The 14,858-nt window shown below is 37.5% G+C and overlaps 1 pseudogene; it reads right to left on the reverse strand.

The window, feature by feature from the left end:
• Positions 1-1,542: 1,542 nt before the first annotated feature.
• On the reverse strand, positions 1,543-11,390 carry LOC102858119 (annotated as a pseudogene).
• Between the last annotated feature and the right edge of the window lie 3,468 nt (positions 11,391-14,858).

Raw genomic sequence — 14,858 nt, forward strand, 5'->3', positions numbered from 1 at the left:
TTTCTTCTTAAATCCATGCATGTATCCAAGCGTATGCAATCTACATGCCCAAATTTACTACAGAGGCAATAATTGTTATTCAAATGAAAATGCTTCTGATAGAAAACTAGTTCTACACCTAAACTTTAAAAAAAAAAGTGTTCTAAACCTGACCATGCAAAATATGCATAGTTATTTCTAAAGAGTAAAACATTATACACCAAAACATGCTGTCAGGAAAATTAGTCCGTGCACCTGAATATGCTCCCAAATACCGTGTTTTGATTACATTTGTTGTTGTTGTTATGTGCCGTAGAGTCGTTTGCAACTCATAGCGACCCTATGTACAACAGCCCTAAAACCTGCTCTATCCTGTGCCAATCTCATTGCCTCTGACACACCCATCCCCATTACCCCAGTCACTGAATCAATCCACCTCACAGAGGGTCTTCCCCTCCTGCGCTGTCCCCTCTACTCTACCCAGCATTATGTCCCTCTCTAAAGACCTGTCTCTCCTTACATGTCCCAAGTATGTCAGGCGAAGCCCCAGAATCCTTGCCTCCAAGAAGCAGCCTGGTTTAACCCTCTCTACGATGAATCTGTTTGTTTTCTTGGCAGTCCATGGTACATTCAATACTCTTCTCCAGCACCAAAGCTCAAAGGTGTCAATTCTCCTTCTATCCTCCCTAGTCATTGTCCAACTCTCTGATGCATAACAAGTGATTTCAAAAACCGTGGCCTGTATCAGGCGCACCTTAGTCTCCAGAGAGACACCGTTGCTCTTGAGTACTTTAGAGAGGTCCCTAAATGCAGATTTTCCCATCGCAATACGTTTTTTGATTTCCTGGCTACTGGTGCCAAGAGTGTTGACCGTGGAGCCGAGCAAACTGAAGCTGTGAACAATCTCAATCTCTTCACCATCCATCCTGATGCTACCGATTGGTCCAGTGGTGAGAATTTTTGTCTTCTTAACATTGAGCCTCAGTCCATATTGAAGGCTGCAGTCCATCATTGTCTAGAATTAAGACACAGCATTACTCGATGCCAGGAACTGATAAAATTGAAAATAAGACAGACTTCTTCCTTGTTCTTTACATTAAAAAAGGCTGGACTAATGTGACCCATATAACTCTCAGAGTGTGCATGGGGTGTGTGTGTATCTTAACATTTCCATTTAATTTAAACTTACAAAGCCTTATATGCAAGTTCTCTGCAAAAGATGTCCCTCTAAAAATATATACACACAAAACCAAGCAGACACTTTTCAAAGTTTTATTTCACTAACTTCAGGTCAAATGTCCACAACTGTTTCCTGGTCAATTGACTATCTTACTTAGCTTCCAAAAATGGTAGCACCAGAAAGATTTGGGAGTAGGGAGTGAGAAGAGATCACTAATTCATCTTCCACAAGGCAACAGAGTTGGGCATCCAAATGTTCAACAAAACACAGCTTTAACAGCATCCAGGAGAGCAGGCATGCAATCCAGGCTGCAGACACTCTTCCATTTGTCAAAATCAGGCCAGAGAAAACCTACTCCACACAAATATAAAAGATCTTACTAGTCATCTTATCTTTTTCTGTTGCCACATTTTTCTTCTTTTAATTATCATATGTAGTTTCTCAAGGCCTTCCTTCAGTCCATCTCCTATGATTGCACAGGTAGGTCACAAATGCCAAGGACTTGATGAGGTCAGTTCATCCACTGCTAACAATTTCTCAATTTCTGAGAGAGATAACAAATCCCTTAAGTCCTGTTTGTTAACAACAATAAGTACAGGAACACCTTGGTTTTCTGATATCCTAGTTATTTTATGGAGTTCAGTTTTGGCTTCTTCCATCCTTTCAGCATCAACAGAGTCCACAAACAAACACGATGTCATCTGTGCATCTGGTGTTTGATTTCCATAGGGGCCTTAACTTCTCCTGACAACCTACATCCCAGAAGTAAAAGTGACTGTTTTAGAATTTCCTAGATAATTTGATTTTTTCAGTGTTAAATCCTTTGGTAGGTACAGTATTTACAAATTCATTGAACTGTAGCCTGTATAATACAGTTGTCTTTTCAGAGCAGTCCAAACCCAGAATAGCAATGTAGAAAGACTGAAATGAAGCTGGACAGGATAGAAGTCTGGTCTGACAGTTCATTCCCTGTTTCGGCTGCAAGTAAGTATCCCAAGTGGAAATGTTTTCTTCTTCAGGCTTTTAAATTTCTCTTCCTTGCCCATCCAGTTACTGACTAAGCCTTCTCTCCTCGTCCCTAACAAATGTCATTCCTGGCCACCTAAGAAAACACATATTGTCTTTCCTGGGCAACAGCAAGGGCAAGGTGGTGGCAGAGCATGAGACAGTATGATTATTTTTATACTATACTATTGTGGCTATTGTTATGCACTATCAAATTAGAATCCACTTTTACCAAACCCTTTAGCAGGTTTTCAGAAGCTGTAAATAGCACATGAGGTGACTGTCCATCCATCTTCCATGTGTAAGATGATAGATTCAAACTGTATGCCCAAGGGTTGGCAGTACAACTCTTTGCCTCTAGGCCACTAGTTTTTGTTATTGATTTCCTTTGAGTCGAGAACGACTCATAGAAACCCTATGAACAAAAAAGCCTGAAGCCTTTCTATAACTTTCATCATTTATCAAAGTTCAGTTTCTAGAGGCATTTTGTTTAGGAAGTGGATCCCACTCCTGCTTCCAAAGGCCACTAGAGCTTCTTCTATTAATACTGCAGCTACACATGTTCTGAATATCATACACAGAATACATTCTTTTTATTTTTTAATTGATATTTTAATGAAAGTTTACAGAAAACTTGGATTTCCATTCATTCATTGTTGCACAATTAAAAAAAAAAGTTGCTTTTTAAAAAGCTACCAACTTTGATAAATACACGCAGACCAAAGTTTATTAGTGGTTACCCACGCTGGCTAGGAAGAGGGGAAGGAAGAGTTACTGATTAATTGGCACTGAGTTTCTACTAATGGTGATAAAATAATTCGGAAAAGGATGGTGATGATTGTGACACAAGATGAATGTAATCAATGTTAACTGTACGTGTAAAATTGTAAAACGTTTTGTTGTATACATTTTACAATAATTTTTTTAAAAAATATACTAACCTTGAATCATCTAAATCCAAAATCTTCAAAATGAGAAAATGTAATGCATGTATTTATTGTTTTCCTGGGTAGAAAGGACAGCAGGTCATAGAGAAAATTCTGGTTCCATTTCTAACACCAGCCTCTAGGTGACACTCTGACAGTCCTTAGGAGGTAGACACCAAAATGTCCTTCAATTAGGTGGAGGAAAGATGAAGATAGTGAGCAATTAAACATTTTGTACGTGAAAAATCTGTGTCTTAGATAATGACTCCCAAATAAATGTGCTTCTGGATGGATTCAAACTTGTTAGCAACCAAACGCTTAACTTTTCCCATCAACCAGAGGCACTAAATAAGTAAATAAGCAGAGTAAAATGATATAGATACAGAAATTGTAGCTGCTGTTCTTGTTGTTAGGTGCCAGCAAGTCAAATACCACTTACAGCAACAATGTGAACAGATTGAACCTTGTCATTCCCAGTGACATCCCCATGATCACTAATATGCTCAAACTCTTCGTTACAGTCAACATGTCTATGTATCATGGGGAGGAAATCCGCTCTTCCTCTTTCCCTCCACCTTTCCCAGGGTCCCTTTCCAGGGACTGGCCCCTCCTGATAACATGCCATCCTAGCCTCTAAAGTGCACCTTGGTTGCACTTCTTCCCATGATGACTTGTTTGGTCTTTGACAATCTCTGGGATGTTCAGTACTCTCCTCCAACACAACTCCAAGGCATCAATTTTCCTGTCACGCTTATTCACAGTCCAACTTTGAGATACATAAGCAATTGAAAAGACCACAGCTTAGATGAGGCATATTTCAGTCTTTAAACTGACATCATTTATCTTTAGCACTTTGGACAGGTCCTTCACAACAAATTTTCCCAAAGCAACACATCTTTTGAGTTTTTGGCTGCTGCTACCAGAGGTTTTGATTTCAGATCTAAGGAAAATGAAATAGGAAATTGCTAACAACTTTTAATCTTTTTCCATCTGTCACAATGCTTCCTATGGTCTGGAGATAAAAGATTTTGTTTTATTGATGCTAATACATAATTTGTATTAAAGATTTTATCTTCTTCAGTAAGGGCTCCACGTTTCTTCACTTTCTACAAGCCAAGTTTTTGTCATCTGCACAATGTAAGTTGTTGATGAGTCTTCCTTCAATCTTGATGCCACTTTTTTCTTAATACAGTCCAATCTCTCAATTTATTTGCCCAAGATACAGACTGTTCCCCTGTTCAGTTTGGACAACTGCTTCTTGTCATGATTCTCTACTTTAGTAGAGGATAATAAAATTTTAGTAAAACCAGACTAAAGAAGGACTGATGCTAGTTTAATAAGCCTGTATTATTATTATTTTTCCTATAACTGAAATCAGTTTCATATAACTGTAATCTTATATTTAAAGCAACCAGAGAAGGTTTTGAAAGGTGTTCCTTGAGCCATGGCAGTGATATTAAAATGCATTATAAAATTACACAAATAAAGGTTGTTGTTTGTTGTTGTCAACTCATAGTGACTCTATGAACAACAGATCTTAAGCCTGTCCTATCCTGTGCCATCCTCATCATCTCTGACACACTAGAGCCCATTGCTGCAGTCACTGATTCAATCCATCTTGTTGAGAGCCTTTCTTTCCTTCTCTGACCTTCCACTTTCCAAGCTTGATATCCCTTTCCAAAGAATAGCCTCTTCTAACAACATGCCCAAAGTATATGAGATGAAGGTTCACCATCATTCCCTCTAAGGAGCACTCCAACTGCACTTCAAAGTTTGGTACTTTGTCATTTGCTGTTCTTACTGGTGTAGAATGAAACATTAACATGGAGTACAAAAAGAAACTCAAGCACATTTGGAAGTTTAGTACCTACTCAAAGACATTTCCTTACCAGTAAGAAAAGACAGTTAATTTAATAAAGAAAAAAACTACTGTCATGAAGTCAGTTCTAACTCAATGTGATCCTCCAAAGATTTCCAAGGCTATATATATTTATGGGAGAAGACTACTCATCTTTCTCCCTCAGAGCAGCTGGTAGATTCAAACCAATGACCTTTAAGTTTGTTGTGCAACCTGTGAAATACCACGTCACATCAAAGCTCCTTAATGTAATAAACAGTGCTAAAATAAATACATCATTTAAAAAAAATAAAGCTGGATGACTACCTTCTACCCACCACACACCTATGTCTCTCACACTGATTCCTATCCACAGAGACTTTGTAAATAGAAGAGTCCCCAGAGTTTTCAAAGCTGTGAGTTTTTAAGGACTGTCACTTCCTTATCATGTAGAACAACTAATGGGTTTCAATCCTATTCCAGTTAGCAGGCAAGGCTTAAATCACTGTGCCACTGGAACTTTTCAATGAGTGCTACTCAAAGATTTAAACAATAAACATATACACAAATACTAAGAAAGTATAGATGACTTTTTCAAAGCAAGTTTGGAGTGGAAAAGTCCTCTTGCTAGGCATAATGCAGAATTCTTTTTTTTTTTTTTTCAGAATTCTTAACTGAGACAAATTATTTGCTCTCCACTGCTTAATAAAAGAACAGTGATTTGAATACATTCAAACCTATGGTTTGGCACCAAATGAGAAAGATCTAGAAAGATGATCATATAAAGATTACAAAAAAGAAAGCTCTATAGAGTCATTTCTGTGTAATCGCTGGGGTCACCACAAGTGGGAATCAACTCAATGACATGAAGCACAGCCACAATTTTTTTTAAGATGACTTCATGAAAAGGAAAACTATACAGAAAGAGAAAAGCATTGACAAAATTAATGTTAAGTTCCAGAGATAAAACCTCTATTTTAACTTTCTTCCTTGTTTTTTTTTGTTATTACGAAAGTGTTAAATAACTAAGCTGCTTACACACAGCTAGCTTCTCTTAGGAAAAGCAGCCCTCAAATCATCCATAATAAATTTGATCATTGCACTGGGCAAATCTGCTACCTAGGAACTCTTTAAAGTGCTGAAGAGGAAGAATGTAATGCTGACGTACACCTCACCCCAAGTTATAATATTTTCATTTGCCTCATATGTTTGTGATAGTTGGCTAGTGAATAATGAAAACTAAAAAAGAATTGATGCCGGTGTCTTGTGGTACTGGTAATGAATATTAAATATAAGGTGCGCATGGTCTTTGAAATGATTTGCTTTGCTTCAGAGAGCTAGACAATAACTAAGGATGAGAGAAGAAGGATTGATGCCTTTGAGTTATGGGGCTGGAGAAGAGTGTTGAGCACTCCTTGGTCAGCGAAGAGAACAAAGAGGTTTGGCCTGGAAAGCTGCTCCTTGGAAAAAGGGATCTTGAAGCTTTGTCTCAAAACACTCAAATCAAACACTTTGGGCATGTTGCCAGGAAGAATCAGTCCCTGGAGAAGGGCATCATACTTGAAGGCTGGAGGGACAGTGCAAGAGAGGAAGACCCTGGATGACATGGATTGACACAGTCACTGGGGTAATGGGGGTAAATGTGTCCAAAACAGTGAGAATGGCTCAGGATAGGACAGGGTTCAGAGCAATGGTGCAAAGGGTCACTATGAGTTGCAGGCAGCTCAATGGCACATAACAACTACAAACAACATGCCACAAATTGTGAGTATGACAAAAGAGAGATCTGTTCCTAGGGCTGCTGGAACATAATAACACGGACTGCCAAAAGAGCAAACCAACCCGTCTTGAAAGGGCATTAGAATGTTCCTTTAAAGGGAAGACAGTGAGATAATTATCTCATATATTTTGAGCATGTTATTTAAAAGGGACAGCTCCTGAAGAAAGATATCATGCTCAGTAAAGAAGTGGGTGCATGGAAAAGAGGAAGACTCAACCAGATGGACTGATGCAGTGGCTAAACAATGTATACAGCAGTAATTGTCAAGACTGTGCAAGAATAGGTGGTGTTTCATTATTTTTGTTCACAGGGTCATATCCTGAGTGGAGGGCAATGAAGATACTTTCCAGTGGGTTTGTTTTGTTTTTTTCATTTTCTACTGGTTTAATTACACTGTTCAGTTATTTTTTTACAAAAACATTATAGCTACCTTTTCATCAGAGAAGGGCTTTTTTGGTGAGTGATTTTTACAAGTACAGAATCTTAATGGTCTAGTTTGTCCCTCATAGTAATCATCACTTCTGAAAGTTATATGAAGCTACCCTGGTGTCTATATACACACACACACAAAAATAGTGTCAGTTAAAAGAGGAAGACCCTCAGTGATGGATCAGCACAGGGTCTTTAACAAGGAGCTCAAATACAGCTACAATTATAAAGGATCATGCAGGGCCGGAGAGTGAACCAATGTGTTGTTGTTGTTGTTGTTATGTGCCGTCGAGTCGTTTGCAATTCATAGCGACCCTATGTACAACAGCCCTAAACCGTGCTCTATCGTGTGCCAATCTCATTGCCTCTGACACACCCATCCCCATTACCTCAGTCACTGAATCAATCTACCTCATAGAGGGTCTTCCCCTCCTGCGCTGTCCCTCTACTCTACCCAATGTGATGTCCCTCTCTAAAGACCTGTCTCTCCTTACAACATGTCCAAAGTATGTCAGACGAAGCCCCAGAATCCTTGCCTCCAAGGAGCAGCCTGGTTTAATCCTCTCTACGATGAATCTGTTTGTTTTCTTGGCGGTTCATGGTATATTCAATACTCTTCTCCAGCACCACAGCTCAAAGGCATCAATTCTCCTTCTATCCTCCCTAGTCATTGTCCAACTCTCTGATGCATAACAAGTAATTGCAAAAACCATGGCCTGTATCAGGCGGACCTTAGTCTCCAGAGAGACACTGTTGCTCTTGAGTATTTTGGACATCAACCTAATTACTATTTGTTCAAATAAAAACAGTATATAAAATTACAAATATTACCAGGTTATGTTAACTCTAACTATACAATCTAAACTGACTGAGAAATCTATAGAAAAGGCATCCTATTATGAAACTCTCAAACTGTCTACAGATAAAATTAAAATGCTGACTGAGGCAAAGTGGTTCCTCTTTTTCAAGATAAAGAAATCTATTTTTAAGGCTCTAAAGACATCAGATTCACTATTTAATCATGTGAAAAGCTTAACTTCCTCAATTTAAATTCCCCAGGCTAATTTGGCTACATAAAATTACTTAGAAGATCTCTCTTGTTAATGCATAATTTTTATATCTCCTTAAAACAAATGTGCTGAAATTTGGAGAGAGAAAAAAGAATAGATTATTGTTTTATTTCATCAGTATATTATTAATAAGATATTATCTTTGTGTGAGATGAGGAAATGAATGGTAAGACAAACAGTGCTTTCAGTTCAACTACAAAGAAGCAGAAAACACAATAAAAGAAACCCCAGTGAACTTTAAAGGACTCAAAGTACTACCTGATTCTCAACTATAGATTTCCCCTCCAAAAGCTCCCTACTTAGAATTAATTTGTCTATAAAGCATAAAATAAAGTGATTTCTGTATTATCCAGTATTTTAATCTCCTCTACTACCTAAACAATATGCCTGCGAAAAGTGAATGAACTTTAGGGTCCCTATGAGCTGAGCTCGACTCGAAGGTAATCAACAACAACTACTACCTAAAAGGGAGCTCTGGTGGCCCAGTGGTAAGGAACTGAGCTGCCAGCACAAAAGCATATAGTTCAAATCCACCCGCCAGGTGTTCTGTGGGAGAAAGATGGACAATCTCCTCCCATATGATTAACTGCCTCTGAAAACTCACTAAAGGGTCAGCTATGAGTCAGTTCCAACTAGATGATACATAACAACTATTACCTAAATGTATTTGATTACTGAACTTATCAAAGTGATAGGACAAAATTATCATTTACTGTATCCCGTTATCAGACTCTTAGTCTAGATAACCATCAAAATAACACTCTTCACAATTTCCAAATCACTTTTTAGAAGAAATTTATGTCTCAATTTTTTAAAAGTTTTGGAGAAACTAGGGTCTTTTTTCCCCCCAAGCTGTCTTTCCCTACCAATGTATACTATATCTTGTCCCCCTTCACTATCTACATGTTTCTAAGTTAACTATTTACATTTTGCTAAATCCATACCTTTTCAATCTATATTCAAAACAGATCAATTGGGAAGCTGGAGTTCATGAGGAGGAATGTGATATCAGGATTGGAGGAAGACTGATCAACAACCGTTATCCAGATGACAAAACCTGGCTTGCTGAAAAGGAAGAAGACCTAAAGCCCTAGTTGCAGAAGGTCAAGGACTGTAGTCTTCAATAAAGCTCAATATCAAGACAAAAATATCACCAATTGGCAGCACCATGATAGATGGAGAAGAGACTGAGGTTGTTAACAATTACAGCTTGCTCGGCTCCACAATCAACACTCTTAGTACCAGCAGTCACGAAATCAAAAGACAAACTGCACTGAGACAATTGATTGTCAGGGACCTCTCCAGAGTACTGAGAAGCAATGATTTAAGTCTAGAGAACAAGGTGCACCTAATCCAGGCCATGGGCTCCGCAATTACTGCTATGCATCAGAGAGCTGGACAATAACTAAGGATGAAAGAAGAATCGACGCCTTTGAATTGTGGTGCTGGAGAAGTCTTGAATATATCATGGACTGCCAAGAAAAAGAACAGGTCTGTCTTGAAGAGGATGAAACCAAGTCTCTCCTTTTAGGCTAGGATTTTGAAGCTCCATCTCACATACTTTGGGCATGTGGCCAGGAGAGACAGGTCCTTGGAGAAGGACATCATGCTCGGAAGGGTGGAGGGAGAGCACAGGTGAGAAGATCCCGGATGAGATGGACTGATGCAGTAACTGTAGTAATGAAGATTGGCATGTTGGAATCAGTGACCCAGGCTTCAGAGCTGCAGTACATACGCTTGCTATGGGTTGCAGGTGACTTGATGGTCAATAACAACAATGAATATACTTTTCATTAGAAGATAATAACATTAATAAAAATGAAACAGTCACCAAGTCGATTTCAATTCACTATAATCCTATAGGACAGAACTGAACTGTCCTATAGGACTTCCAAGGCTGTAAGTCTTTTCAGAAGCTGACTTCCATATCTTCTCCTGTGAAACAGCTGATAATTTCAAGCTATCAACCATAAAGTGCTTAGCTAATACACTTTAACATTCCTTTACAGCATTAAAGAAGAGGAAATTCTTCTACCACAATAAATGCAACAAAGCTTAAAGGTAAGGTTTATTTTTAACTTCATTATTAATGATGTGGGAAGACTGCTTTATTTGGGGAAGCAGAACTAACTACAATGTGAGAGAAAAAGATCATTAACTGAGACTCCGATATCTTTCAGAGTCACTCTTAACCACACGTTGAATAAAATGAATAAAAATAAAAGATAACACACAAACAGGGATAAAGGATAATCTAATATTTACAAGCTAAAGGACAGGTGAAGATAATCAGCCTTGCATCAACAACTTGCAGTATGCAGATGCCATAACCTTGCTTGCTTAAGCTGAGGAGGGCCTGAAGTATTTTCTGCAGAGTCAAGGACTAAAGTCTTCAACATGGACTGAAGCTCTACATCAAGAAAATAAAGATTCTCACCACTGGCCCAATTGTCAGAATCATGATAGACAGTGAAGAGATTGTTAACAACTTCCATTTGCTTGGCTCCACAATCAACACTCTTGGAACCAGCAGCCAGGAAATTAAAAGACAAATTAGATTAGGAAAGTTTGCTGTCAGGGATCTCTGCAGAGTACTGAAGGGCAAAGATGTCAGTCTAGAGACCAAGGCGTGCCTAATCTAGCCCATGGTCTTCTCAATTATTTGCTATGCATTGGAGAGCTGGACAATGACTAAGGATGATAGAAGAATTGATGCCTTTGAGTTGTGGTGCTAGAGAAGAGTACTGAATATACCATGGGATGCCTAGAGAATAAACGGGCCTGTCATGGAGAAGGTGAAACCAACTTGCTCTCTAGCAGCAAAGATTCTGAAGTTCTGTCTCACATGCTTTGGACATGTTGCCAGGATGGGCCAGTCATTGGAGAAGGACACATGCTTGGAAGGGTGGAAGGACAATGCAGGAGAGGAAGACCCTGGATGAGATGGATTGACACAGTGATCGGTGTAATAGAGGCAAGTGGGTCTGGGACAGTGAGACTGACTCAGGATAAGACAGAGTTCAGAGCTATTGTACATAGGGTCGCTACGAGTCACAGGTAACTTGAGGGTACATAACAACAGCAACATATGGCAACAGGTAAAATATTTTATCCACTTCTGTTTTAAAGTCAAATAAAAGCTCTTACCAGACAAAGCTTTAAGAACTGATTCTGCAGAATACATCTCAGTTGCTGGGCAATGGGTAAAAACACTGCAGACTTACTAGCTTATGCTTGAGCATCTTCCCCAAATGGCATTCTGCAGCAAGATAAAATATAGATATTGATTTAAAATTTCTGATATGCCTTTAGTTATAACATCAAATACAATGAACTGTCAAGTCTGCCCTAAATTTTCATCTTCCCTAACCTTTCTTTCCTACTTGCTTGCATTTTTTAGTAACAAATATCAATCCTGTTTCCATCTTGAAGGTCTCTCAATAGCTTGGGCTGTCTTATTTTTGCTCTATTATCTTATTTCTCTACCTCAGTTCTTGCATAAACATCAATTATTGTTCACATTTCCATCCTTTTTCTATCCTATACCTGTCAATCTTCTATCACAGTCCTAAAAAAAATGTTGTTTGTAAACTCTGACAAAAGTTTTAGAGACTGAGTATTTTTTAATTTTTTTAAACTAACTATGAAGAAAGGAAGAACAGTGGTAATATTCTCCTCTTTCACAGCTAAGGGTTAGGCAAGATACATGGAAGTGAGAGATGATGACAAAATGACAAATGAGAATCAACAACAGAACATGAGCGCGGGCACTAAAAAACTAAGAAATAAAGGGCTGATAGTAAAGCGACTTATGAGGATATTTTGCCTCAAGGATACATCTTATAAGCATTTGTAGGACTCCACAAGAAGCCTTTTCTATTACTTCAAAACTTCACCTGAAGCGCCTGAAAAGGACTGTGGTGAACCTGTCTTGAGTAGGGGCTAGTTCAATCATTTCCATGTATTCAAAACTCAACTAACGGCACTGAAAAACTCAACTTACTTCACTGAATCAGAATTGACTCATAACTGACCCTCCAGTGGGTTTTCAGAGGCTATAAACTGCACAGAAGAAGACCGTACATCTTTCTCCCATGGAGCACCTAGTGGATTCGAATTACCTGCCATTGAGCTGGCAGCACAACTCCTTACCCCAGTAAGCCACCAAAGCTCACTAATTATTTCAAAAGAAGGATAAGTTTATTTAACATTAAAAGCAAGTAGGAGTTGCCCAGAACTAGCCAAGAGCTGCTTGTATGCCCAATTCTTTCAATTAGTTAGATGTTACCTGCACAGTAATCAGAGCCTCAATCACAGTACTGATAAAGGTTTTAGAAATGAAACGTAATCAGCATTACACAAATATATCAAGATGTGTTTGCCCACATACTCATGAGATGGACTGACACAGTACTGATGTAATGGGGGTGGGTGTGATAGAGACAGTGAGATTGGCTCAGGATAGGGCAGGGTTCAGAGCTGTACACATAGGGTCATTGTAAGTTGCAGCTGACTCAATGGCACATAACAACAACATGTTCACATGTGGAAGGGGCAACTAAAGTTACTCTTCAGGTCTGGTGTTTAGGAGGATGATGCTCATTAACAGAAACAGAAAACTCAAGAAAAGAAAGTTACTTTGGAGATAGGAAATTCAGTTTAAACCAGTGATTCCAAGGTTTGTAACAATAAAATATGGTTAACATCTTTGTCAAGTCACACTCCACTTGTTACTGTTGCCAAGAAAAAGTTGATATTGTCAAGACTAGTAACAGCATGTCATTTCCACATTAAGTATCACTCATCAAGTATTTGTGTAATTACTTTTGCAAGACAGTATGGGAGACATAACAGAGAGCCCAGCCCTTGCCCTCATTAGCCTATATTCTAGTAAGGAAGACTTTTATAAATAACCCCAAAACAAGACCAACTACATTTCATCATAGTAGAGACATAAAGTGTTAACATTATTAGGAGAACTACTGTTCTCCTTTCCAATCAGAGAGTTCACACATGAATAAAATTACAGCATAATACTGAATTCACATGGCATTCTCCAAATACAAAGGACAAAGACATAAAAACAATATAAATCTTCCTATTCTGGTGCAAATGAAAAAAAAAACCCATTAGACATATTACTTAGTAATCAGTTAAACCACCCTCAATAATTGTATCCATTGTTAAGGATTAATGCTTGAATTGTTTCATTAGTCAAAAGAGAACATTGTATAAAATTTTCACAAACACAATTGTTTTAGCTTACAAATAGAATTGTTTGATGTCACTTTCTCATTATCCTAATTTTAAATAAGAGCATAGGAAATGGAAAACTACAAGTTTAGGATTTCTGATGCTTAAATACCATATTATTTACCTAATAAAAGTGTTCTAAATTATGTATTACAACAAAGTTTTTAAATTATGTCTACTTTAGTAGTATTACACAATACAAATACTTATTTTACATAGTCGATTAAAAAGTAAATTAGCTTATCTAACAACAGAACCATAAACAACAAATGACTAAATAAAATGTGTTGCTGTTGTTGTTGTTGTTAGGTACTCAGTGAGTTGAGTATGAGACCTCAGAAAACTGTAAAATATTTTGTTCATTAAAAATTTTTACTCAAAAAGTGAATAATAGACAAATCACTAATTGGAAAATCTACCATCAAGAACATATATATAAAACTTTGATAACAAACTTCATAAAAAATGGCAGAGGACTTGACATTTCAACACAGGTATCATAAAGGGCCAATACACACATGGAAAGAAGCTTAGAATTAGTCATAAGAAAAAGGTTAAGCAAAACCATAATGAGATATTATTTCATTCCCACAAGGTCGGCAAAGATTTTTTAAAAATAAATAAATATTTAAGATGTGTGGAAACTTAAATTCTTATCCAATGCTTATGGAAATTAGAATGATACGGTCATAATGGAAATAATATTGCAATTTCGAAAAAAAACACACAAAAACTAATAATGGAACTATCACATGATCCAGAAGCTCCACTTCTAGGCATATACTGAAAAGATTTAAATAACTCAAGAAAGACTTGAACATCAATATTCACTGTAGCATTACTTACATTAACCAAAATATGGCAACAATCTAAATGTCTAAAACAGATGAGTATATAAATAAATACAATGGACTACTACTCATCCAGGAGGAGAAATGAAGTTTTTATACATATGATTGATGATATACAACAATTATATAGTATCAAAGTGGTTAGAAGACATAACACTGAGTGAAGTAGATCTATCACAAAAGTGCATACAATATCGTATGACCTTACCTACATATAAAGACAAGAAAAGGCAAATGTATAGACATCAAGGCTTATCAGTGGTTACCATGGAAAGAAGGAAGGTTAACAATAACAGGAAAACTGTAATAATTACAGGTAGAATTGCAATCATTGTAATTGTCAAAATAAGTTGTATACCTATAAAAATTGGAGAAGTAAAAAAATGAATGCAGATATATTTACAACAATAATAGCAAAAATAAAAGAGTTGCTGAGGTTGCTCAAATACAAACATGACAGAGGATTTCGTTCCTTGGATTGGAGGTTGATGGTTTCATGAGACATTCCAGTTAATTTGACCTAATAACATGTTCAATGTTTCTACCTC

The sequence above is a fragment of the Elephantulus edwardii genome, unplaced genomic scaffold (genome assembly GCF_000299155.1).
Source record: "Elephantulus edwardii isolate Elephantulus edwardi_28Jun2011 unplaced genomic scaffold, EleEdw1.0 scaffold00005, whole genome shotgun sequence".
Lineage (NCBI taxonomy): Eukaryota > Metazoa > Chordata > Mammalia > Macroscelidea > Macroscelididae > Elephantulus > Elephantulus edwardii.